The sequence below is a fragment of the Magallana gigas genome, chromosome 9 (assembly GCF_963853765.1).
Source record: "Magallana gigas chromosome 9, xbMagGiga1.1, whole genome shotgun sequence".
NCBI lineage: Eukaryota > Metazoa > Mollusca > Bivalvia > Ostreida > Ostreidae > Magallana > Magallana gigas.
The window spans coordinates 33,477,716-33,505,468 of record NC_088861.1 but is presented as its reverse complement, the minus strand read 5'-3'; the positions used below and the strand labels follow the sequence as shown (position 1 = coordinate 33,505,468).

The following is a 27,753-nucleotide window of genomic DNA, read 5'->3' as shown; positions in this document are numbered from 1 at the left end:
TTTGTAATGCACTAACTGATACATGCAGCGCGCAAAAATAACTCTACATAAAATTCCCAAATGTTTTTATTCATATGTACATATTCATTTCATAAAGATGAACGTCTTTGACCTTATTTTTGTTGTTTGTTTCATAACTGTGCCCCTTTCTATATTTAGATGCATTACGAGACTCAGGTAACCGATCGATAGAAGAGTCGCTAGCTGTATTCAGGCCGTCGCCTTGACGACAGTGCATATGCTTGTAGAGCTGGACGTACACATGTTTAACGCCCCACTGTGTTACTGTAACAGAGACATTTTGAATTGTTTCAGTACTGGGAGATGTGTTAATAAAATGGTTCGAATGCATGATAATTAAACTCAACTTTTCTACAGTACGTATACACGGCCGTCATGTAAAGCACAATGTGTATTACTGACATGACAAATGTACGCCGGCAATTTAAACGAACGCGGGATTGCTCCTGATAGAACATTTCTTTTAAAGCAAAACAAAATACTGATTTCCGATGGATATAATATTATCATCGTGGAGATGATATTAAAAAGTGAACTTAATATTCGTACACGATAATATTTGAATCCAAAGCCGCTATTTTTAAGTAACGGTTATTAGGGATATTAATTATGACTTGCCCTGCGTTTCACGTTTTTTACTTGCAATGCATCTACAAACGAAAATACCAAAGAACCTTCGGCAGCAATTTATAAATTATTTATTACATACTAGTACACAATATTAAAGAGATAATTTAATAAATTGTGCTTTATAATTGTACTCGCTATCTTCCGTGGAAATAATGGCATGGAAAAAATGTTGTTCAATGTTCATCAAAAACGATGTAGCCTTAGCAATCGAAAATAATTTACAAACTGTATACTGATAGATTGACACATTAACAAACATTCAGACCCGCAATGTATTTTTTGCAAATTCTATTAAATGTAGACTCAATAAGTGAATTTTTCCGTTTGGGGTATTTTGAATCACATGTGTACGCTATGTGTACATGTACATATAGATTAATAGCCATATAGATAAACCCTTTCAGTGTTGAATTTTTAAAAGATATTTTGTACATGCAAAGCAATGCAATGCAAGGGCTATTAAATTCGAACAATGTACATACGGTAGGGATCGAACTGATACTGGTTCTGCTTGTTCTACAAACAGCGAATGAAATGCGAAGTATTAGGGTGTTATTTTTTAAACAAATAAGTATTGCTCTCTTAAAACCTTGCATTACTAAACAAAGCATTTCATCGGAAGCATTATTAGTTACCTTATCTGCATATATGTAGCTCTCTGTCTGGAAAAATTGAGTACCATCCGAAATTTTTCATACAAGGGCTATACAGACTTGCAGCTAACATTACCTTCGAATTTGCCGCTGTTCATAAATTCATTAAAAGACGTGCAGATTCAAGTGGTTATATGTCGTTTGATATGGGATTTATGATGTCTATTTATATTATTTGAATTAAGGACAGATGAGACGTTCCTCAATTTTATATAATTTTCCTTGATATTTCATTCCTTATTTATTAACATTTAAACCTGTTAATTCCAAAAAATTTAGAGTACATTACCAGGCTCGTTTTGGAGGTAGAATATTTCGAACTTTCCTTAAGATAGCACGCAAAATGCATTTGAATGCTTATAAGTAAAGTCATACTATTTATTTTAATTTGAACACTTTATACTCAAACCAAAAAAATCATATTACATAAAAATTTAATCATGAAATAACAAAGTGGAAATCTTAATTCACATTGTGGAGATAGGAAAAAATGGAAGACCTTAATATTATACAAGCAATAGCTTTCCAAAAAGCTTGTCTGACTACCCAAATTTATTCAATGGAAGCATGCATGTATCAATTAGGCTATCTTATAAGAAATGAAATTTAATTTTCGCGGCGGATCATAAATTATTAAACTGAACGTGCAGAGTTTAGACGCAATTTCAATCTTTTTCTTCGATCGAGTGCATGTACCTGTATATCACTGGAAATTAAATCATTTCATTATTTTAAATCATTTTAGGAAAGTACATGTATCGAATAATCTCAAACAGCCAAATTGAAAATTGAATTTGTTATATATTAGATGCAAAATCAAAGACATTTTGTTATTTCTAACCATATAGGACAGGATATTCAAACACGTACATGTAGCATCGTTATTTGAAAGTGTGTGTGTGTGTGTGGGGGGGGGGGGGGGGGGGGTAGGTGGGCAGCTTCATCAAATAAAATTCTTGACAAGGAATTTAAAAAATGGGGAGTTTTGAAAATCCTAATCCGTAGGTGGGAGGGGGTGTTTACATTTTAACTTCAATTTAATTCAATTAAAATTACTTTATTTTTTGGTTCCATTTATTACATGCTCCGACAAAAGTGAAAGATCCATGATATCTCTATTTTTTATATGACCAGTTAAGAAAATAGAGTGGGTAAGACCATCTACACATCATGTGCTCTGGCCTAACTTGGACTCGCCCACTAATCGGCGAGCCAAAATTATGAATGAGACGTATTATGGCGCGAAGTCTTTCTTTACCATTCACGCAACAGCTGAGATCTCAGATAGATCCATCGGCATAGATCCATTGGGAGGGTGTCAACTAATAACTACATATATTATACTTTGGATTGAATGTTTTAGAAGAAATCTATCCAAATAACATACACACTTAATTGACTAGCAATTGTTTGATGTACATTTACATTTGTACACGCGAGTGAAACCCTTTTCCAGATGAATGAAATCGCCCAATTGATCGAAAATCGGGTCACACGTACCCCACTTCGGCGAATTACTTGTACGTAGCCCCTCCAGTAAATATTCCAATTATATGAATTTATATTTGTTTAATTAATCCAAACTGATGATTCTTTGTTAATGATGATAATCCAACACCAACTATTACTTACATTGTACTACTTAGACAATGTGTATCATCTTGTTGCGATGACACCTCCCTCTTTTTTTTTTTTGACCTTTCAAATATGGCAATCTATTTTTAAATCAGGATTACACACGTGCAATGTGAAAAGCCCTTTTAATTGAACACTCTTGCTCATTGTTGCTTATCACATCCCATATGACGTTTTCATCAATTATGAATATAAATGTTGACACATTAAAGATGCATCGTCAGGCAATTATTAATTCAAGCCTGTGGGTGCCCCCCCCCCCACACTTTTTCTCACAGCAATTAATTTTTCCGGATTAGGATATTGAAGATTTTGGGGAAAACTTTTTTTTGTTGTTGTTGTTTTCAAGCCATGATAAGCATGATAAAAAGGACTCTCAAAATAAGAAAATAGACGCAAAGTAAACTGCATTCACGGCATATGTTCCATGCGCGGATCCAGAAAATTTTTCCAGGGGGGGTCCGAAGGATAATTGTGTTTGCCAGGGGGGGGGGGGGGGTTCGAGGCATATTTTCGCGATAATTTTACTATGTAAATTTAATAAATTTTCATTTTCCAGGGGGGGTCGGGACCCCCCGACCCCCCCCCTCTAGATCCGCGCATGTGTTCACATGGTATTCCTATTCCTATTCTATTCCTATGTTGGACTCGTCCACTATAACTACGAAAAAATTAATGAATGAGACATTCTGATTCTGGCGCGGAGTCTTGTAAATGAAATTTCCATTGATCTGAATGGATTTTTCCGTGAGGGTCGGGGTAGGTATAAAAACAAAGGACTATGTGCGGTATGGTCAAATATCTGCCCCCGATTTCAACCAATTTTTAAACAGTGTCGTATAAAAATCAAATCTTCACAAATCATTATATAGAGGATGCCTATAACTTTAATCTTAATTTTAGTCATCATTGCTTGTTCGCTGTTTATCTATGACGTCATCTAAATGACCTAATTCCCGCAAATTTGCAAACAAATGAAAATATTCTCATTTTTGCTCTATATTTTGCATTCGGAAGTATAGAGCGCAGGTCTGCTCAAGTGCGATTTTAACATATAGTTTTCTTCAGATAGTTATACACATTATACTAAAAAATGGTACTTGAGCAAGCCTGCGCTCGATGTTTCCCAGTCGAAAAACCATCGGAAAACACCCATATTGTGCTACAAAACAACAATTTATCAAAATAATGCAATCTTCATGACGTCATTTCTACATTATGACGTCACTGTGGTGATAACCTTTTACACCTTTATTTCCAATATGATTTTAACTATCTTTCACCTTATTTTTAAAGCTCTTTTTAAAACTTTGATTTTGGGGGCAAAAAATGCACAAAACCGCACATAGTCCTTTAATCGTTCAAAGTTTTGAATTGTTAACAACGATATATCAGATCGAATGTTTTAGAACGATTTATAAATCCAAAATACAGTCATTTTTAATCGGTTGACACAAATGAAATCGCGTCCAGCGGAACTCCCTGGCATTTTAGTGTATGTTATTATAAATTTATGATTTTGTTTGTTAATAACAATTCAACATCAATTATTAATTAACAATGTACACTCTAGAACGCTAATACACAATTTTGTTGCGATGACCCCCCCCCCCCCCCCCGGCCATTATACCTATTTTTAAATCAGGATTACACACGTGCTTGCATGTGCAGAAGACAATCTGGAACTTAACTGATAACTATATCATCCCTTTGGAAATTTATTTCTCCGTAAGCAAATACGTATAGTAACTGATACATGCAATTGTGAAAACCATAGAGGAATGCATGATCTGCGCATAATAACTAACTGCTTGATACAATATTTCTTTTTTCCAACATGTTTTAAGTCAATAATAATATGAAAATATATGCTTGACTTCATATCGGATATTACTCATTTTCTTTATTCCCCTTTTCAATAAACAAAACAAACCAACAGACCAAATTGATCCAGATGAATATAATTATCAAAAATAAACCTAAAAAACAAACTACACATTCATCCTTCACCCACAATATTGCCTTTTCCATATTTGTCATCGTGGTAGATCCGTGTAACAATCTATTAAGTAGGTGCTTGCACGACATAGAACCGGCCCTTGCTGACCACGTTTTCATTAACACATATAAAGGAAAAAAAATATTTAGATTTTTTCTTGGATTTATTTTGATGTAAATAAAAAAGAGAAGAAATTAGTTCTATAATATATATGCGATGTAAATCTTTTTTCCATGCAATATTTCGTATAAAACAACGAAGAGTAGTATCTTGAAACTTTATTCAAATTTTTATTAGACCTTTAAATTGTAAAATGCTAACATTGAAATGTGTGCCCGATTTCTTTTTTTTTTAAGGTAAAACTTTATTGATTAAATAAAACTGATTCTTTGAGACAAAATAAATTAATTGACATAATTAGTTTGACATTCTCTAAGTGCAGTTCTGTAGCTCTTAGTCTGAAAAAGAATCGGATGGACGACCTAGGACCCAGATCGTCCACCCAAATTTCTTGAATGTTGCCATTTCTTTCGTACGCGGACACATGTTGGCCAAATACTCACCGAGACTAAATGGTTCGTATTTTAAGTTTTAACTTCGTTTAAAGGTAAATTGGAATTCCGATAATTTTGAAAATGATTGATTAAATAAAAATGGTTAAAATTACCGTTAAATTACCGGCATCGGTCTTCCCCATGCACGAATCTAGAAGAGTAGGGTGAGGGTTCCAGACCCCACCCCAACCCCCGCAAAATTTCTTTCCATTATATGTACAATATAAAATTACAAAAATATGCCTTGGACATCCCCAGGCATACTCAAATAACCGTCAGACACTCAACCCCCACCCCAGGAAAATTTTTCTTATCCGCGCATGCCCCCCTCCCCCCCCCCCACCCCCCCCACCCCCCTCAAAAAACAAAATTATTTTTCAGAACCTCCTGTAAAATTTCCAGGATCTCTGCATACATTCTAAAAGATTCATTGGCCCTTGCTTTCGATAAAAAATGCGAGTAAAATGTTTGGTCTTTTTACGTACATACCGGGCATACCCACTGTGTGATTATAATCGTCGTCCATATTCTGTGTATATTGAGTCAATTATGATGATTAGATAAGTTTCTCAAAATAAAATGCACATGCAAAAAAACAACATGCGGCGAATCAAACTTTAGACAACTTTTAAAGATTTGTATTTGCTTATATACATGTACTTTCTTTTACACAGTGTTTATACATCTAATATTGCACCATGGTCAGGTATCAATTTTTGTATTACGTCACAAGTATGACGCAGCTACGACGGAAGACCTAATCGTTGCTTGCAACGAGCTCGTCTCTAGTATATTTATATGATTATAAAATCTCCAAAATATGTCTCGGAACCCTCCCCCACCCCCCACAAATATAATTATCCATCCACTCCCCTCCCCCTAGAAAAAGTAATGGATCTGCGCAGGCTGTTGAAAATAAATTCTAAAAAGTTCATCGTCTGCCTCAGATGTCTTTTTATACAGCTAAAATTGTCTTTAAACGATAGAGAGCTCCACAATTATAAAAAGGCGAAGGCGAAAGTGCGAAGATGCGAAGGCGAGAGTGCGAAGTTGCGATGGCGAAGGTGCGATAGTAGTATCGCTTCTTCGCCTTCGCAACTTCGCATCCTCGCGCTTCGCCGTCGCATCTTCGCACTTTCGCCGTCGCACCTTCGCACTTTCGCCGTCGCAACTTCGCACCTCGACCTAAAGGCGAAAGTGCGAAGGTCGAAGTGGCCCCATCGGAACACCATAATGCACACTTTCAGTCCGTAGTTTCTGCATTTGTGTCTTCAGGCTCGGCAATAGCACATCTGACATGATACACATTGACAAATGTAAATTCTACAAGTTTGTCGAATTTTGACATGACCTTAAATGGCAACTGCCTTGCTGCGGGGAAACGGCATGCCGTAATGGATGGAAAATAAACAAAATATTCAGCTTAACTGTTGCAATAAGCTTTTAATGAACGACACTTTTTCTTTTTCGAAAATACCGGTATTATTTTTAGAAAAATGTTTGAGGTATGATTGAAACTGGACCAAACAGGAAGAGGGTCATGCATATAAAAATCATGTGACGAATGCGCTAATTTCTGTAATATACCTGTGATTCTCATGGTATTATACGATAAGGGTTAAAAACAAATGCCTAATATCTTATTTCTTTAGAATAATTTGACATGTAATTTAAACTGGAATATAAGTTAATGCGTACTCTAGATATTATCTAAAAATGAGACGGATCAAGAAATTCCTTAAGGGGGCATATATATTTTGAGAGGCATGAGATTCTGAGACCGCCGTGAGGTCCCATGTAGCTCTATTGCATATAGAGTACCCCATTTCTTTGGATAGGTAGTATTTATCAATTCAGGATCGACAAATGGATTATGAATACTGTTCACACAAAAGAAATCCCGATTTGCTGTCATATTGGCAGCTTTTCTCTTGTTATTTTTGTTATTTTTCTGAATAAGTGAGAATAAACGACCTGCAGAGATTTGGTAATTTTTTGCGGAAAAATGTATGCAACTATACATGTATTTATAAAAATATCAAAATGATTTTGTTGTGCAAAGGAAAGATAAATAATAAAACAATCTAAAACTATTATAAATAAAAAGAAGTTTTATAATTATTAATTAAAGCACCAAGTTTTGTTAGAAATTGAAAGGTTTGAAGAAATAGTAATGGTATACTAGTATGTTTATGCTTTTGCAATTATGATTTTTCTTCGGAAATTGGATTTCTGAAAGTAAGGAACGGGGTGGGTCAGATGAATTTGATATATGTGTATATAAACTGGTATAGTTTAAATCATAAAATATTTTAAAATGCATGTTTATACTGTATTGACGATAATTTTGCAAAACTTAGTAGTTGCTTTATGGCAAACAGTACATGTTCACAAGTGGCTGTAAAGTTGTAACACAATAGCTCTCCGGAATTGTTTTATCAACCAAAGTCTGTATTGAATCGACGTTCAGGATGTCATGCTCATATCCCGTAATAACTGCTTGAAATTTTAAAAAATGCCAATGTTCACCAGCATGATAGGCCTTTTCCCTATATATTGCCGACAATGCAAAATGAAACATTTTAAAAAATAATTCATACACATTTTAATTTCACGACAGTCTTTGGAATTTTTATTTATTTTCAAAGGGGGTGTCGCTTCTTATGTCTCATAATAATCAAAATCTCAAAACCAACGACTTTAAATTCTTTGTTTTTCTTATCGATAACTTTCCAAAAAATAATAATTTCTAAGAAAAATTGTTATCCAGAGATAATATGATTATAGACCTTCCTTATATATTTTTTTTTATATTTATTCCGTCCCTATTCCGGCGATTACGGCATGCCTTTACCTGCAGCTAGCCTTTTTCTATCGGTGACGTCAGTGTTTCCGTATATGGTCATGTCAAAATTCGACAAACTTCTAGACTTTACAATTGTTGATTTGCAACATGTCAGCCATGATATTTCAGAAAACGGAAATACAAATGCAGAGACTAAGTTGGAAAGTGTGTATTATAGTGCCAGGTTACATGGAAATAACCAACATCATTTTATAGCTGCAATTAGCGTTTGTAGGAATAATTAGATGGAAGGCCTGCAGTGTTAACTCTAAAGTGTTTATCCCTGAGATTTTTAGGCAACACGATCAGAATTAGACATATTCATACTAAGATCCACATACCAACACGATTACATATTTGGATTAACAAGTTTACATGTCTGGATTTTTGAACACGATTACCCTCCATAGACTTGCTTTCTCCAGGTGATATCTTCGTTCCTATGAAATAGCACCGTTAATTATGTTCCGATTCTCGCTAGTCAACATGTTTTTAAGTTGTATTTATGCCGTAGTTTGTATATTATCCGTTGTTTATTTTAAGGGGAGCAAAGTGGATCAAAACCCCTTGTCTATCGAAGATGCATGTGCATCCATTTCTTCGTTCATTTTTCCCAGATAAGCGCACACAGCCTCCTTTCTTGTTTCTGTAATACCAGTGCCTTTATTAATGTCTCTCTTCTTTTTATAGCTTGGAACTTTCATTCTGTATTCTCTCTCAACACCACCGAAATAAGGATTTCTCTAGTATGCACGAAGCCTGGAAAAAACTCACATTGATTTTTTCTTATTAGATTAGATTTTTAAAAAATACCACTATTTTTTTTTTAAATCGGCAAGTAAAACAGAATATACTCACAATCAGATGTTAAGTGAATATTTAAAATTCTTAAATAAATTAAACTGCCAATGTATGCCACATTGCAGTTTAACAAGTCTTGAGAATATGAAAAATAATTTCATCGATTTCTGGGTAAACATATGCAATTTAAAGGGTTGTCTTTGTATTGATAGTCACTTTACGAAGGAGAATTCTAATAAATAAAGTAAACTACAACTTACCCTTACACTGAAGTTACTTGGAATTTTATGACCTAGTTTTATTCTTTATTCAATCAAAATTAGCAGTTTTAAAATTTAGCAGAGGAAATTCCAGTCACAGAATAAGTAAAACAGACCTCTCATCGAGTTCCCTTTTCTGCCAAGATACCCCTGCATTTCGTTTCCTTTGTTCACCCCTCAAAGACCAATAGTCTGCTATCGATACCGCGAATTTGAAATTCAACAAAGTACTTCGACATATGAGAACTCCCTGTACAATCAGAGAAACGAAAGATGTTGAACGTCAACTAGCCATGCGCAATCTATAGTCAAGAGCTCGTAATTTGTAATTTCATTTGCAATTTCTTTTCAAATGAAATTCATATTTTCTTCCTTATTTTAGACGAAATGTTTGAATTTTCTCTTTGAAAGAAACCTTTATAATACATTACTGACATATGTGTATTTACGGGGATTAATAAAACCATATAAATGATTTTATGATATCTAAGTATTTACTTTGGAAAATTGTTATTAAATTACTAATATAAACCAGTGCTACTGTCAACACTATCAACATCTACGCTACCCAACAAATTTTTAACACAAGTATTAATAATTATAGTGTTGATGCGCAATACATTTTAGGGATTACAATATATAAATAGTGCCTGTTTTGGAGGGTTACAGTTGAAATTGACACCCCAAGGAAACCATTGTCAACCGACGCGAAGCGGAGGTTGACAATGGTTTTCGAGGGGTGTCAATTTCAACTGTTATCCTCCAAACAAGCACTATTTATTTTATTATACTGAATGTCTTAATTTTAAAGATTTTTTTTACTGCTTTTATGTAGAAATGATGACGTGAATTCTATGGCAAACCGTACGCGCATAATTTACGCGCATGTAACAATTCGTTGTGTTACCCGTTGCTAAGTGTGTTGCTAACCATGAGGGTAAGAGAACGGATTATCAACAGCGTGTAAACCAATCATATTTCAGTATTTCACATGAAAGTATAATAATATAATATTATTAAATGCCAACAAAATTGTATTTAGTTTAAAACAACAAAATTTTAACCCAACTAAAGTATGTGCTGCTACAGTAATAAAAAAACATGTACCAAACACTAATAGGACAATATTCTTTGTGCTAAAGTCAACGAAAAACATTTTGTACATGTATATATATATATATAGCGCTTATGTTTTGCATTTAGTGTTGCTTTTTTTCTTTTATTATATATATATATATATATATATATATATATATATATATATATATATATATATATATATATATATATATATATATATATATATATATACGCGTGTACGGACTGTGCAACCTTCTCCCAAGCAATTTCATTTAATTTACTGAGTTTGTTGTGGACTCTTTCGGTCCAATTGAGATTTTGCACTTTCGAAGCAGCTTCCATATTGCATTGAACACAGAGCGGACGATTTATTATTATTATTATTTTTTTTTACAAATATAGAGCTGTCACTAAGTAGTGTTATTTTTCTTTATTTCTAGGCCGCTATTAGCAATTAGAAAAAAAAAGATCAGCTAGGTAAATTATTCTATTCAGCTGAAAATTGTCTATGTTGACACATTATCTCTCTCTTTCTCTCTCTCTCTAAAATTCATAGTTAATTAAGAAATTACTAGATCATAAATAGTACATTTATCGTTAAAATTAGCATATAGAAAAGCATACCTTCAATTTTCCCGCATGTCCACACTCTACCTTCCAGCATTAGTTGATATTGTTGTAAGGTAAATCATTCAAAACAGTTAATTACTGTTGCAAACTGAGTTTTTAGCAATCAGTTTGGCAAATAAAAAAACTATTCTGGGAATGATTCGTATTATGGATATTCCTGACATTGTAAAAGCTTCAATACATGCAATACTTAAACGTTTACACAATATAAAGGCAACAGAGATGATTATAATTTTATGTGTAATTTGTACCACTAAAAATCGAGTTCTACCACAGAAATGAATGTTGATTCATTCATGCAACAAGTAGATTAGTAGAATTAAACCTATAATGCATAACATTGATACACTTTTTTATACGTTATTGTTTATTCACAAATAAGGAAAGGAAAAAAAAATGTTTTTCAGTATTTCTTTACATAATTATGTATTACCATTTTCTCCACTGTTCCTAATCGAAATTTAATCTAGGCTAAATTCTTTTTAAGCAGATTTAAAAAAAAAACTTCACTAATTTAACTCGTCAAATTTTGTATTCATCCACAGCACATATATACAACTTACCACTTCTTCTGATGATACACATTTTATAGTTTTGTCTTAATCAATTAAGGTACCTCACTACACCTAGAGTTATACTTTTGGTTAAAATTTTTATACTTTTTAAGACACTACGGCATAAGATGTCGAGTTAGATATTGTGGTTATTTTTTTTTATTGATCGATTTTGTTGTATATCGCCATAGCTCAGTGGTTTAAGTATCGGACTTGTGCACCGCAGATCATGAGTTCGAATTCGCCTTGGATTTTGTTCATATTAAATTTGAGTGAACTTACAATGTAAATTTTGATAAAGACTTAATAACATATACATCTTTTCCATCACACTTTCTATCACAATCAAGTGATTTTCTGCTGATTTGAGAAACTTGATCTAGGTAATATAGTGAACCACCTTAAATCACTGCGGATTTGCCAATTATTACCACAGTTGTAGCAGTATAGATATCTTTCAACTAGTGTTTGAACATTGAAACTCCAAACCAATACGATGCAGTTTGGTTTTGAAAATGTTTTATTTCCTTAATTCTTTCACTTTAGATTCCTTTCAAGAATTTTATTCCGATTCATGAAAAATAATTACTTCTTTGTTTCATTTAAAGCAAGAGAAATGAGCTGTTTGACTAAAGTTTTTATCATTTTTTTTATACGTTTCCTTTTTTTAATTTATCAGCTATCACTCAGATGATTTACCTTTTCTGCAAAATGTCCACGTTTTCGATCGTTGCGATTACTTTAAAAAAAAAAAGTTTTGTCCTTATCTCTTAATACAATATATAAGGCTATACAATTTTAATCAGATTACTCAATATCCTTGAAGTGCTCTACTGAGCCGTCATACTTACTATAGATTGTTAGCATTTTCTTTAAAAATGTTTCCATATCCCATGCAATTGTGTTAGAATACTCTGTTGAGTCTAATACTTTTTGTGACATCCTAGGTTTGTCTAGAGATGGAAAAAGAAATAATATTTGTAAATAAATTGAAAGGTGCGGTATGGTCAATTATTTGCCCCCAATTTTAACCAATTTTTAAATAGTATCGTATAAAAACAAAACCTTCATAAATCATTGTTTAGTAGACGCCTATCACTTTAATCTTGATTTTAGTCACCATTAATTGCTCATTCGCTGTTCATCTATGACGTCACCTAAATGACCTAATTCCTGCAAATTTGCAAAAAAATGAAAATATTTTCATTTTTGCTTAATATTTTGCATTCGGAAGTATACAGCGCAGGTCTGCTCAATTACGATTTTAACATATGCTTTTCCTCAGATAATTATACACATTACATAAAAAATGGTACTTGAGCAAGCCTGCGCTCGATGTTTCCCAGTCGAAAAACTATCAGAAAACACCCATATTTTGCTACAAAATAATATGTATTACGGTGCGACCGTTGGGGCGAGCGCAGCATGTGATAAAATAATGATTGAATTATGATAAAGCAATAAAAATAAAAGTAGCGACTGAAAACTGTAAACTGAATGAATTTGAATGCAGAATAAAATAAACATGCCCATTTTTTCTAGTAAATTTTCATTATTCATAATTCATAAGATTTTGTTATCTATTTATATATAGAATTTATCTCGGATAAAATGTGTTGAATAATAATGATTTTAACATAATGTACATTAGAGTTCATTTCCTCTTTTTTGCAGCAGACATTTTTCTTAAGCTTATATAAAAACAATTGACTTATCACAGAGTCCCCCGTTTAAAAAAAAAATCAAATTTACGTATAAAAAAAATTTGCTGATCTTATAAGAAAAATGGATCCCCCGGAAGCATGTAATAAATGGAAGTGAAAATAAAGACCCTATTGAGCAGCTAATGAGCTAAAGGCATACTATGCACTCCCGATTCTTCACCCGGATTAGGATTTTCCTGATTTTGAGAATTTCTTTTTCTTTTTGCTTGCAAAGATTTTTTGAATGATGTTGCCTTGCCCCCTTTAAAAACATTACTGGAAATTACCGTAAATATAGTGAATTAAATAAATGTGAGCATTCATCTAAATGAGAGATAGTTACAGCTGTTTCCTATCTTTGAAGAAATGTCCCCATTCGTTAGCTCTGCAAGAGTCTGAGAAGATTTTTATATTTATATTTCAGCAGATTTACAATTACTACTTAGAGTAATTTCCCCTTATTGTGACGTCAAAGTTCACGTCAGTCAAGTGTCGTCTGTCTCTTTAAAAAAAACTACGCGAAATATACTGTTTTGTTTACTTAAAAGCATTATGTTCTTGAAATCACATAATTTATCTGTTTCTCAAAAGTTCTACTTTGATTCTCGCGAGATGGTATCCAGTCTAGTGAGATCGACCGACATTGAGGAATTGCATTGTGGGTCGAAATTTACTGACGCCGAAAAATTCTGTCGGATCAATGTGTAAGAAATCCATTGTGACGTCACTCGAAAGGACGATAACTCCGTTAGTCTTATGTAATGGATTTTGCGTTGTGTCAGCAGTATATTTACAATGCATGTACATAGTCTTTTATCTTGTTCTAGTGAGAGTGTGAAATGGGAAACCATAATTAAAGGGAACTACTGGAATGATGAAAACAAGGCATTATTGGTCCAATTTACGGACGCCAAAAAAATCCGTTGAATGAATGTGCAAATAGTCTGAATTTTCTGCGCTTGCTATCAATTTATCAAAATAAGGCAATCTTTATGACGTCATTTCTACATTATGACGTCACTGTGGTGTTAACCTTGGTGTACCCTTATTTTCAAGATGATTTTAACTATATTCCACCTTATTTTTTAAGCTCTTAATAAAACTTTTATTTTGGTGGCAAAAAATGCATAAAAACCGCACATAGTCCTTTATAAGGACAAAAAATCACAATAGAACACGATCGAATACTGCAATCAAATAAAGATGATGATTGAGTTACATAGTAGCATCTAAAAGTTATGATCAATTATGTTGTGGTAAGTTTTCAACAAATATTAGAAATTTTGCATGTTCTGGAGACAGAGATTTGCAAGTGTTCTATGGTAATGTTCTACTTTTTCCGACGCCAAATTTGCATTTTTAAACCTTCAATGAAATAATTGTACAAACATAGTTGCGAAAATGCGGAAAGACAACGGAACGGAAATCGGAATGAAACAAAAACTATAATATCAGAGGAATATCCTAAGAAGTGCTAACCGTGACACTGAATCTTTTATATCTACCGGATGTCAATTGTTAATGTATTATTAACAACGATATTGACATTGATATCAGGAACCGAAAGAAATCAATATCAGTATGCTGTATCAAGTGAATTGAAGGTGGTGTTTACTCTTGAATTTCTTCTAAAGTATCAAGTTCAGTCAATTGGAGATCATACATTGAAATGGAAAAAAAACATTCGTGTTTAGCATTTTCTTTCAGAGATCCATTACCCAATCTTAATTATTTTTTAACCTTGAATGTATGTAAATATCAATTTGAGGTTTTATTATATCTACATTGTCTTGAATCAGTAAATACATGTATCACAGTGTAATGAAGGGGGGGGGGGGGGGGTAAATTTATACAAAATTAATGATTTACCAAATACATGCGGGGGTTTATCAATTATCTATTTGTTATCTATTGTTAATCTAATAAAGAGGTTTTGCAAATGTTTTAAATATGAAACACTCTTTAACATATCTACAGGTTCATGTACAGTATCAGGTTCAAATTCAATGACTATATATACAAGAGTCATTCTTTATTTGTTCCATATATATTAATCATCTTGTGGCATTATGAACAACATATTACATTATTATACTTTCATGTTAAATAATAAAATCTGATTGGTTTAGCCGCACTTGATAATCCGTTCTATTACCCTCAGCGTTAGCAACACACTTAGCAACGAGTAACATAACGAGTTGTTACATGCGCGTACATGATGCGCGTACGGTTCGCAGTAGAATTCAAGTCATTTCTATAGAAAAGCATTTAAGTTTTCTGTAAAATTGATATTCAGTATAATAAAATAAATAGTGCCTGTTTGGGAGGATAACAGTTGACAATGGTTTCGCGTCGGTTGACAATGGTTTTCTCGGGGTGTCAATTTCAACTGTTACCCTCCCAGGCACTATTTATATATTAGTAAAAAGATATTTATAGACATTTGGCATGATACAGTGTCAGACATGATATAGAGAGACAGAATTCATGCATAATAGAAAACAATTTATGGAATAATGTTGCGGTTATTATAAAGCTAAATAGAGCTAAATAGAGATATTTTCCCAGATTACACAATTCTTTATGATTTTGGACACTTAATTGTAATAATTTATAAACAGAGGATTTTTCCCAGTTTTATTTCTTAAAATATTTTAATCTGATTTCTTAATGCTGAGGACACTTTAAAACAAGAGATTGCTGTTGAACTTTATAATCAAAGTTTCAAAGGTTTCATCTTTTTAATTGTCATTGTGACGTAACATCAACTACCTTTTATTTCAGTTATGACGTCAAAATTTATATGACGTCATAATTGATTTCATTATTTTCTTTATTTCGCGGGGTTTTTTAGTTTCAATGAAAAAATAAGAGGACACAAGCATTTTATCAATTTCACGAAAACGAAATCCGCATCATATGGTTTGGAATAGTGTTTTAGAAACATAAGATTACACATATTCCAAGATACGTTTTTCCTGAAATCGGTGGACTTGGAAAGGTTTCAAATAATATGTTTTCGTTTACATAATAGTAGTCCAAAATTAAGACTTTTGTTGCATTTTATTCTATTTTTAGATAGTTCATCAGAAATTGATAAAAGTGAATCATGATATTAACAGTGATATTTTTTTCGAACATTTTAAGCATAAATAACCCTCTTAATAGTCACAGATAAAATGTAAATATTATCACGAAATTGTTTACATTTCATCAAAATGAAAATTGGAAATCATGAACTTTGACCTTTTGTAGTTATAAAACGGGACGGGATAAATTCATTTAGATTTCATGAGAAAAAAGACTTTTGTATAGTAAACAAAATGGTATGTAACTTTGGTACAACCTGTAAAAAATGCAAGCCGCAAACCTTACCTTAACTGCATCCTATAAGCTTGGAAATCGTCCCAGCTATACTAAATAAACGTTCTACTGGAACAATGGAAGCTGGGACTGAAAGATTGTTTGACAATCTTTATCAAAGGATATATTAAGAAATACATAAATCTTGTATTTTCTATCAGTCCAAACTAATGCACTTAATATAAGAGAGAAAAAGAGAGAGAGAGAATGAGAGAGAGAGAGATTATTTTCAGATGGGTTACATGTATAATATTGGAAGTGATTTTAATTTTCATCATGGATGGACAGTGCATTCATTCTGCCCTTAAATGTGCATGTCTGTCCTCTATTCTATAGGGACATTGCGTAGGGAAGGGGATTACTAGGTGTTTAGCACTTCTTATAACAATAGATTGTTTTGATTCTCAGGTTATCGTGGGGGCATAGTGTGTTGTTCACATATCTTTATTGAAGTGCAAATAAATTGAGCAATTTAAAAATAAAATTTAATAAATCTTTTTTTAATAATACAACCAAAACATTTGTATTTCAAGAATTATTTCTTTCATCTTTATAATAAAGTTACTCAAATTTAATTTCAGCTATTCATCACATATTTTAAAGTGAACATGCATAAATAAGCATAGTAATACCATGTAATGCTAGCATTACACTAAATTTTGGAATGTAGTGAATTGCATTACCATTACTTGTAAGGCTAATTTTGTGGCATTTCACATTACTAGCATTGCTTTTCACCATGTAATGCATTGCAATGCATTATCATTACATATAGCATTACCCCAAGCCTGAGTACCAAGTATTCTACATCTGGTCATCTGGGTAATTAGATCAATAAGGATAAGACAATGATAGGGCATTTACAGTACCAATGAAATTGGGAATTTAAAAGAATAGATTATATTATGTGATTTATACATATAAATGATTAGAACAGGTTCGAATTCGATCATTATGACCATTGCGATGTCATATATACAGTAATAACAAAGTTATTGTTGACAAGCCAATCGTGTTCAATAGTTCGTCTACCGTGGATGATCGTTCGTGTTCGTGTAAAATTGGTTTGAGTTTTTTACCTTGTGTAATCATTTGTGTTTTTATTTTCGTTTTGTAACTTTTAGGGGGAATGTCAGGGCTTTGCAATCAGTATATATCAAGCATCGGTGCTATCTTATTATATTATTTAAATAATTTTAGCAAATGAGACGCGATAAAACTTATCCATCTCGTTCAAAACTGAATAATTATTCCGTAAGTTTTCTTTTAAATGAACATATGATACGCGTTCCTTTTTGTTACATTGTATAAACATTCATAAGAACTAAAATTAATTTAGACGCTTTAAGAATCAGATTAACAAAAAATAACATTCAATCATATATTATAAAATATGGGATATGAAAAATCGAAATTCTTTGGAACAAGATTTACTTGTATCTCTCATAATTAAATCGTACGAAAGAGAAACGGATTATATAAACATCAACCCGTATGTATTAAATAATTTCGTATAGTTTATGCATCATCTTCATTTATTTTGCTTTTATGTTCTTTAACTTATGCTTGAAGTAAGTGTTTGTTGTGGACAAAAAACAATTTAATTAGTATATGGATTTTATCGTATCGTTTACTCGTTAAAATAAAACACTGCATGGAAGGGTACTGTTCATGTCGCTTATCAATTAAACACGAGCATACCATAATAAAAGTAAAGCAATGCGTTTTCTTACTTCTTATCTTATTTTTTTTTCTTTTTGCGTGTTAAATGGTGTAGGAACTTTTGCTTGAGTGTTTTATCTTTATCGTTCGTGTATCGTGAAAATTCAGTAAGTTAGTAATCGTTCGTGTATCATGCGTGATCGTTCCTGTAACTTGCGTGATCGTCCGTATATCAGAATTGTGCGTGTCGTTTGTCAACATCAACGTTGCTACAACTGTACTCAACACAGCTTTTAAGTTTTCACTCTGATAAATAGAATAAATTAAAAATTAGAATTTTTTTTTTACATTTCGTAGCTAATATGAAATATGTTTGTTCATGAATAGCACAGATTAAATTGGAAAACAACAATTAGAATCAATCTTGTATTTTTTGCGCATGCTTAATGTGATTGACATTTTTGTAATTAATATGAATCTTTTGCGATAGCTTAAAAAATCACTGGCTAAAATTATATTTCAGAAAACAACATGGGCGTGGAGGATTGGTGTCTCCTTTGTTTCTGCGACAAAATGTACTCACATTGAATTTGCTGGGGGTTTTTGTGGTTTTTTTTGTACTCGACATTGTATTATAAATAGTAAGGATTTTCTCTCTTCTACAGAGAGTTTAAGTGTAACGTCATTTCCATCGGCAACTTAAAACAACCCAAAATCTCTGAGCGAAATTCAAACAAGCCTGCAGAGTGTGCGATATTAAGCAGAGGCCAAGGTGTATGGTCGCTATCTGCGGTCAACGTCAGTGCATCGGCCAGAACTATTTGAAAGTTAAGTGGAAATCAGTCACCCCGACGACAATACAAATACTTGTTCTTATATCATATAGCAAATACATACTTGGTGAATAATACGAAGTTTTGTTGATTTTATTACATGAATAAGTATGTTGCTATTTACATACTGTTATGTTGTACCTAAATGTTTTTATTGTCAACTTTTGTCATAAATACGAACACAGTTATAATTATGTAGAATAGTTAATTAACGATGCAATATTACGAATATAATAGTTTTACTATAAAAAAATATTACAGCAGCATAACTTTTTTTTAATGCAATGCCTGCAATCAGTTTAAATAGGTTAGAATTAACCATAGCTTACCCAAAATACCGGGTTTGGGTTAAATATGAAACACAATTAATATAATGCAAAAAAATAAAACAATGTTTTGCTCGTATTTTTTAAATTATCTCCTCATTTAAAAATTATTTTTGATTTGCATGTTGGTTGTTGGAGAATCCTTCCTGTCCAATTTGTTAACCGTATCTTAAAAGTTCAGTTAGTTAGTGATCGTTTGTGTTTCCTGTGTAATCATTTGTGCATCGTGCTTGTAAAATGACAGCAATAACATTGCGAGCACTGTAAAGACATAAAAAAAACACAAGAATTTACAACTGGTGTTTTACATAGGGGAAAACATGTAAGTCATGTGATGTTTTTCAGAGTTTTACAAACTAATTTTAATATTTCTAATGGGACGCAGCGTTTATGTAAATCTAATTATATTTACAAACAAATGTGCTATTTAACAATAAATGAGATAAACTATACAGCCATTTCATGCATATCTTTTAAAATTATATGTTTTGCTATGGTATGCGATTTTAATGATATGCTATGAAATTTGTATGCTATGCTATGATTAATTGAAATGAAGAGATTAATGATATGGAATGCTATAGTATGCTATGAGATTTTAACAAAAACGCCTCCATACACAGACGATTTCCACACATTTCGAATTAAAATAATAAGAAGCCAAAGTTTACCACAAATCTATCATGTAAACTTTTCTTTTTTTCAAATAAAAGCATTTATAACCGAGTTAAAATAATGTTTGCTATGCTATGGTATGGTATGACGAATGCGATTTTATGAGATTGTATGCTATGGTATGAGATTTCAATGCTATGAGATTTCAATGCTATGCTATGAGATTTCACTGCAATGCTTTGCTATGGTGTATGTTGTAAAAGATATGCTGGAACCGACTGTAACCGTATATAATTGTCAAATATACTTGTAATATACCGGTTTAACTGCCAATATCTGTTATGAAAACAAATTCCTAAATTTCATAGCAGAGAGCACTACAAAAATATCATGACATCTTTATCTTTTGTTCTTTGATTAAGGATCAGCGTATTTAACAATCAGGTTTATGCTTCAGCAGTGTGCACTTGCAAAAGACATTTGCGTTTTTAATCTTCATTGAGTTTGTCATTGATCTGTTGCATGCAGTGGAACAGTAACCTAAAACAGATTTTTAAATAGTAATACAAATATTGAAATACACTAAATATAACATTCAAACTGTGAAATGCGTAGTTTAATTACCAACCTGATACCGGTATTGATCCATGTCTTTATTTCCACATTTCAAATAATTACATTTTTTAACTGCAAAAAAGACATTATTAATCTTGAATCATTATAAAAAATGAAATTATGAAGCGAGTACCCTAACAATACCACATTACACAAATGTGAATCAATATTTGTTCAATTATGATTATTGTGCAAAAATACAGAGAACCTTAAATCAAGAAGAATTACTGAGTGAATCATTTCATATGCATGTAAAAATATTAGAGGGATGAAAAAAATGATAAGATGTCAAATGAAATCAATGAAATCCATTCATGAATTAATTTTTAAAGTACTTACATGCATGTCCCGCCAGTAAAACAAATATAGTCGCTGCTAGAACGATTGTTGTTATACATAAAAACACGTAAAAAAATGCATCGTTGGTTTTTTTGGAATCCTGATCTAATATCCCTGATCTGGAAAAAAAAACATAATTAAGATCAAGTTAGATGATTAAATTTTCATAAAATGTTTTTTTTTCATGTAATACGTGTATGATTTACAACATCCCTTGTGCTTATATCTATGACCTCACAATTACAATGACGATTAAAACATTTAATGGTCATCAAAGTGAACGTAAAAGAATATAATTGTATTTTATCAGGATTTTTCACAGCAATCGGTTGAGCTTGTTTTGTCCTGTTATTACAACTTCTTTGATTACTTTCTTCGTATTAGATTGGTTTATTTTTGTTAACATTTCTTCTTCGATTAAATAAAACATGCAAAAGAATTTCGATAAGAACTATAAAAATATATATTACAGTATAACTGTATATTTATATGATAAAGCAGGTCAGATTTTGGGGAACATTGTATTCTGAATTTGTTTGTTTTATGTTCAAACTGTGTATGCCATCAACCATGTGTTCCCCTTAATGTACATACATGTATTGAGGTGTTGTTATAACACTTAGTGTTGTGTTTCTCAGGTTGACATCTGTTGTGGTAAGGTTTTTTCTACTTTTGCATCGAATATTGCGTTTACTACGTCCTTTCATTATGCTGCAGTCATTCATCGGTTTACGTTCAAAACTCTCTTCGGTGACAGGAAATATCTTTTCGCTCAATGTTTGATTTTTTGTCTTTACACAACCTGAATTGAACATGTTTGCATAGAAAATAAAATATATTACTTTAATTTTTAGCATACAACTTGTTCTTTTAAAATTGAATAAAAAACAAATCCAATCCTACTTTGAACAATCTCATCCGAATAATACTGAAATGAACAATCCGGGCAAGGTCTGCTATAATCTTCGACAACTCTGCCTATTCCTTCGTCATAAATCGGACAACAATGACCTTACGGAAAAAGGCAATTAATGATGTAAAATTTTAAATAAACAATGCAGGAATAGTTGAAAATTCAAAATATGTTTGTTTGACAATATTTTGAAAAATATAAAGAAGGTGACATCATACCTATAATGAGGACTCTAGGAGCACACACTTCAACAAATCGTTCTTTGAATACAATACAGTGATAAACTAATTGCTGCCCTGTACATCTTGGTAAGTTTTCACAATTCTTTTTCTTTGTCGAATCGTTAAAAGATTGGATGCTATTGGGACACCTGGATACTTCCCCCCGGGTTTTATTTGTTTCAGAACAAATTTCATTCTATTCAAGAGAAAGACGTAAAATTTAAGTGAACAGCAAACATTTTTTTTTTAATTCACAAACACATGCTTAAAAACAAAAACAATAACAAACAACGAAACGATAATAATGAACAATAGAATATCACCTCTGTATATCTCTTTTGATGATGGTATTTCACTATTTTTGCAGAGTTTATCTCATAAAACCTCAGTAAACAGAAACAATGCAAAATTACGTATAATACATTCCAGCTGAAACCCGACATCGTGTTGGATGTTTCTAGCGTCTTTATTTTTGGCGCGCTGTCATCAGGGGTCCACCAAATTATATTTTCAAATCACATGCATCAAATGGATCAAAACGGCCTCCATCTGGAAAGTGATTGAAGATCGATAATTATATCTATATATGAACATTATCACTATGAAAGTAAAGACCATATTTGTTTGAACTAAGATATATTCATAAAAAAATCGTTGAATTCTTTTTCAAATATGACCAAATAACTGCTGACTCAAATCAGAAACAATTGTATTATCCTCATTTGATAAATTTTAACGGGAATAATAATATTGTCATGTAAGTTAATTTAAAACAATGATAATTTCAATACCTTAAAGTATTATAACATATACGAGTACATGTTTTACATAGCGTCAATGTCAACTGTATCATGAAAATTGCACTTTGGTAGATATTCAACCTGTAAATCACGTATACTTTCCTAGAGTTAGTATTGACAACCATAAGCAAAACGTATATGCCCACCAAACTGACTGACTAAAATTAACAATAGGCATCCTTATTCAATATACTCAACCCTCTTTCTCTCTCTCTCTCAGCTTTCTTCAAAAATAGGTATTGCTATGCGCAAGCATACAAAAACCCCCGCAAAAATCAAATCTTATATCAAAAATAGAACATGTGCATGAATAGTGTGATCAAGCGTTTTGTTGTTTGGTTCTCTAAATTAAACTTTTTATCATTTCAATTCAATTTTGAAATAACAAAAAAGTTAATATTTTAAATTAGTGAAAAGATGTTTTAAAGATGAAAAGTAAATGATTTTAAAGGAGGGATATTTAGTGTACCACATATGACCAAATAACTGCCGACTCAAATCAGAAACAATTGTATTATCCTCATTTGATAAATTTTAACGGGAATAATAAAATTGTCATGTAAGTTAATTTAAAACAATGATAATTTCAATACCTTAAAGTATTATAACATATACGAGTACATGTTTTACATAGCGTCAATGTCAACTGTATCATGAAAATTGCACTTTGGTAGATATTCAACCTGTAAATCACGTATACTTTCCTAGAGTTAGTATTGACAACCATAAGCAAAACGTATATGCCCACCAAACTGACTGACTAAAATTAACAATAGGCATCCTTATTCAATATACTCAACCCTCTTTCTCTCTCTCTCTCTCTCAGCTTTCTTCAAAAATAGGTATTGCTATGCGCAAGCATACAAAAACCCCCGCAAAAATCAAATCTTATATCAAAAATAGAACATGTGCATGAATAGTGTGATCAAGCGTTTTGTTGTTTGGTTCTCTAAATTAAACTTTTTATCATTTCAATTCAATTTTGAAATAACAGAAAAGTTAATATTTTAAATAAGTGAAAAGATGTTTTAAAGATGAAAAGTAAATGATTTTAAAGGAGGGATATTTAGTGTACCACAATAGTTAAATTAAAACAATTTTTATATATACTAGTATTCTTTGAATTTTCTTATTTTTAAATCCCTGTTCAATAATTTGACTTTAGTTTCTTTGTTATATAATCCTGAGAAAAATGTTGGCAATGCATTAGGGAATTCAATCCATAAAAGCCCAAAAATCAATGAATTTGGAGGCGATCAGATATGGGTGGCTAAAATACTCAGTATACTTGGAAATAATTGTCATGTTTAAGAGTATGTAAGAGCAGAATGTGTCTTAATAAATAACAATTTCCTGGTCTTAAAAAGTTGCCCCCCCCCCTTGAATCTAAAAACTATAATAACAAGCATTCTGAGTGTTTTGCATAAGCAATACACGTCCCCTACCTGTCTGTATTATTCTATGAAAGCTTCGAAGCATACATCTATTTCAAAACTATTATAAACGAGATTTTATGTTTTAATCAGAGATAAAAGAACAGAGGAAATTCAAACTTCATCGTTGATATGGAATTGAAATAAAAATGGGTAAAATACTCTTTATTTTTACTCCTGTAATTTCGCCAGGTCCATTAAGTATTTGCTGGTAGACATATGTGAAAACAATGCACTGGTATGCAGAATATCATTTCTTACCGTCTTCTGTACCCCGAATAAACAGACCAACTTGATAACGAACCAGATTGTAATAATATAAAAAAAACCTGCCGATTAAGTTTACAACACAATGCTTGACTCTATTTTACACAACTTATATTTGTTAGAAAAAATAAAAGGAATGGTACAAGTAATACACGATATTATTAATGACTGCATACTTTCCTGGTTTATTCAATACATACCGAACCCGATAACGAACCTGAACATTACAAAATTGGAATACAGAAATCAATTTTCTCGAAAATATGTCAACCAGGCGCTACAAAAGTGTAAACTTGATCTGTAGTTTGACATTTTGAAGCTGTTCAGCAAATTTCATAATATTCCTCAAACGCATAAAGAGATACAAGCGTGGAAAACTAAAGTGGGACAGACAGACGGACGCAGAGGAAAGCTATAGTCCCCTCCGGTGAAACCGGTAGGGGACAAATAACTAAACTATTTAGTCAAATTCAGCGTAATTTCATATAAATCAACCTTCTGGTTAGTAAAATATAAATTACTAAAATTAAGGGCCGATTCTGTTTTAAAATTAAGTCAATTACGAAAAAAAATGATAACGGGAAGGGTGTCTATCAGTTTGTTACTTCGGGATCGGTATTCCATATCTCGAGATTAAATTTCTGTTTTAAACAGACATGATATTGGAAGCACGATAAACGGATCAAACTGACAAACATGAACTTGTTTGTTGTGCAACAGTTCACGTGCGTCGTTTATCTTTGAGACATGAAATATATTTTGATGCCGATTTTGTGACGAGAATTGAGGTACAATGTAATATTTCAACGGGTTGCCATTTCCATATCTGACGATCTTGTTTTGATTTTCGTTTCAATTTTATATGCCTTTAAATTTTTGGAATTTTTACCTGTGAATATTAACTTAAAGGTATTGAATCAAACATAGGCTTTAGTAAATCAGACAGCCAACTGTTTACATGCAAAATCTGATAAATCAACAAAATACTAAACTACAATCCTTTATATTGGAAATTTGGTACGATCTCTGCGTTAAAATTGATTAATGCAATGTTTAATTGTGATTTGTTATGATGCTTCGCATTTTCTCAAGTATATTCAGTCTTAACAGAGATTTTTTTTTTCCACTGATGTAAACATGAGCTATATTTGTGACTCATTTTGAAAAAAAAAAGTGAATCAGATATCTCTGCTTAGTGAATTTCCTTTTGTTTTAGTTGTTTACAATTTTAGATTTACTAATCATATTTGAGTGTCAGGCTTCAAGTTTTAATCAAGATACAGCTGTACCTTTGTTAACAATTCTGTGTTCGAACACAAAAGCCGAGACAATGCTTTTGTTCGAATACATTTTAAATGCTGAATAGGAAATACAAAGTTTAAAAATCTGAAGTTGAATTTATTAAACTCCAGTGAACAAAAACATGACTCAAACCTATCACAATTATAATCTCTGTATCTTGCTTATTAATTTACGATTGACGCTGATCATTTTTGTCGGTCATTAGAAATGTTTTGCTAAACCTTAAATAATTGTACTAAAACGATGAATTATATGAAAATAACACCAATTTTGATAGTTTTTTAAACACGAGCAAAAAAATGACGTCTTTAAACATTGTTCATAGTTCTAACACATTACTTTTATGAAAATAAATGCATTATCGTTATTAATAAGAAAAAATTGCAGCGGAAAATCACCTTAGTTAATAGCGCTGCGTTGTTGTTGAAAAAAATAAATAATAAATGGGTGGACGAAAGGGTGATATGCTCGTCAATACATTGATTAGAATAACTCTCAAACATATCATATGACACCATTTTTCAGTAGAGTGCATTCATCGATCAAGTGAGTAAGGTTATAAAACGTTACATTTATTCACGCAAGATTAAGAGAGTCGATTATACAGTGGGGAAGACCCATGATATTGGTTTAATGTTTAAATTTAAGTAAACATTCGTATTTGGGTACAATTTTCTCCTTTAATATGGGAGTTTTTTTAACAATGCTTTTTCTAGTAAGTAGTTGAACGGAAATAGTCTAGTACTTATTTACTCTCATATATTTTAAACGCTTTTCTACAGGGGGATTGGAAGTTTGCAATGTACCCCTACCGATAATTACATGTAGTTATGTATCTTGCATATGATCTGCTTTTTTGGGTAAAATTGGTATACATATATATATATATATATATATATATATATATATATATATATATATATATATATATATATAAAAGGAAATATCTGAAAGACCAAGTATATGCAAATATAAGTGCAAAACTAAGATTTTTTTTTATTATTCTCCCTAGGTGCCATATGAAACAAAATACTTTAAACGCCCATATGATTTTTTAGTCGCTTAGGTGATCGATGTTGCCCATGTACCTCTTCTTTTATACTGAACTGATTTTTTTTTTATTTTACAACAATAGATTAACATTTTTTACTCTTTTTCTATAGATAGAAGAAACTTAAATACGAAGTACTTCTAATAAATCCATATAAACCACCTTTTCTTAGCTTCTGTTCTTATCCCTTTATTCTGTTGTAAATAAAATAAATAAAGTTTCTTACCTAGTATAATATTCTGTAGCGTATACTACTTCTGTGCTATCCGAATTGAAAATAATTAACTTACCCAGCGGTTTCTTTTATAAACATGTCGCATTTAAACACGTGGTATGAATTTAACTACGCCTGAGCCGTGCTCATTTGTTAATAATAAAACAAAATGGGATATTTCGTGACCGTTTACACAGAAGTCACAAGTGAAGTGAAGGACAAAGGTAACAACAAATACCGGGAAAAAATAAAATATATTTGTTTTTGTAAGGAGAAAAACATAACATGTCGCATTTAAACACCTGGTATGAATTTAACTACGCCTGAGCGTTGCTCATTTGTTAATAATAAAACAAAATGGGATATTCCGTGACCGTTTACACAGAAGTCACAAGTGAAGTGAAGGACAAAGGTAACAACAAATACCGGGAAAA

General features: G+C 31.9%; 1 long non-coding RNA gene across 3 annotated transcripts; it reads right to left on the bottom strand.

Moving 5' to 3' along the window:
• Positions 1-19,478: 19,478 nt before the first annotated feature.
• On the bottom strand, positions 19,479-27,461 carry LOC136271724 (uncharacterized). Of its 3 annotated transcripts, none has more exons than XR_010709684.1 (8): positions 27,332-27,461; positions 22,576-22,801; positions 22,250-22,448; positions 22,022-22,129; positions 21,713-21,920; positions 21,119-21,237; positions 20,793-20,851; positions 19,479-20,704 (listed from the first exon to the last, which is right to left on the bottom strand). It is a non-coding gene; the product is annotated as an uncharacterized lncRNA (long non-coding RNA). The 3 variants fall into 3 exon arrangements; XR_010709685.1 differs by lacking the exon at positions 27,332-27,461 and having other exon boundaries at positions 19,479-19,810; positions 20,483-20,704; positions 22,576-22,913; XR_010709683.1 differs by lacking the exon at positions 27,332-27,461 and having other exon boundaries at positions 22,576-22,912.
• Between the last annotated feature and the right edge of the window lie 292 nt (positions 27,462-27,753).